The following is a 1,556-nucleotide window of genomic DNA, read 5'->3' as shown; positions in this document are numbered from 1 at the left end:
AAAATCCTCCCTGGTTCTCTATTTCAGCCTTAGCAGAGCCATCCCTTTTCCCTCCTCCTAAGACACGGAGAAGAAAAAAAAAAAAGGCAGGGAGTTGTTTAAGCTGTAAAATCATAAGCCCCCTCCTCCCCACAAAATTGAACATATTTTGAAATGTGTTATGTACCTCTCCTTCGTGTCTTTATTTACTGACAAGAAAGTAAGAAAGTCAAGACCATTAGGTATCATATAATTTAATTGTATTCAATCATTTTTTAAATTAAAGCCTAATCATTTGGTCATAGTTAATTTCATTAATAAGCCTAGCCATGCTGGCATTTTTTTTCTTTCTAAAAAGCAGGGCTTTTTTTTTTTTTTCTCTCCCCTGTCTCTTACCAGCTGTTGGAAAGAGTTGAGAAAGACAGGGAGAGTCACGGAGAGAAAGGAGGGGAGTGTTGGAGAGAGAAGATGAATAGGGGGAATAATATAAGATGGAACTTCTTTGTTTATTGCAAAACACACATGTTACAGTTTATAAACACTGCAAGCAAATAAGGAATAGTGGACAGAAGATAAATACAAAACATATCAGGGTTTTTGTTAATATCCAGAATAGTTCAAACTCAATTTTCTAGACTACTTGGAATATTTTCATTAGCCTTGGTTATTTATTAATTTCTGTATTTGTTTATCTCACTATTTATTCATCTGTCTGCCTTAATTCCATTTGTAGTCATTTTAAATAGAAAATATGCAAACTTAATACATTTCTATGGCCAGATTTTGAGATGACAGAGCACCAAACAGCATATGCATCACAATTAGTATGCCATATTATTAGAAGCAAATCAGATTTCACTGTGCCTACACTGATGTACTAAATTTAGAAATAATGTACAGTAGTTGAAAAAGGGGGGAGGAACTTAGAGCAGTATATTTTAATAAAAATAAAGACATTTTAAATTTCTCCTCTGTTTCTCATATATTCTCGGTTTAGTACAGGAAATTCATCACCTTTAAATAACTGCTAATCTTACATAAATAACTGCATGGTTTGTGTACTCATTAGGATTATGCATCGCGGCTGTTTCTCTGATATTATGTGCAGTAACAACCACAAAAAAGTGAAACAATCCAGTGGGTCAGGTGTGGGAAACCTAAGTCTGTTGAGCTTGATAAAAAAAACTCATTTAGATTTTCTCATTAGGACTTCACAGAGGCAGTTAGCTTTTCAGAAGCTGGTGCTATATTTTTAGCAGCATTTTAACAGCTGTCAGTAACAACTAAGACAACATTTTGATCAACACTATTTTTTTATTCCAGCAAAGATGATTGCAAAAAAAAAAAAAAGCTTCAGGATTTAAATGTTTAGCCACAGGAATGAAAACAAAAAAGGAAAAATTATTTGTGATATAAAATGTCATATAAAATGCATCAAGAACAGGCAATAAAGTATCCACATAAAATGAGGCCAAATTGATTTTCAAATTTTAATTTTCTGAAGCCTATGGACACACAAAAAGGAAATTTTCTTCTTAAAAGGTGTGTTCAATGTCAGAAACAGAAACATCAGAACA

The sequence above is a fragment of the Galeopterus variegatus genome, unplaced genomic scaffold (assembly GCF_000696425.1).
Source record: "Galeopterus variegatus unplaced genomic scaffold, G_variegatus-3.0.2 Scaffold444, whole genome shotgun sequence".
Classification (NCBI taxonomy): Eukaryota; Metazoa; Chordata; class Mammalia; order Dermoptera; family Cynocephalidae; genus Galeopterus; species Galeopterus variegatus.
Note: the sequence above shows the minus strand (reverse complement) of the source record.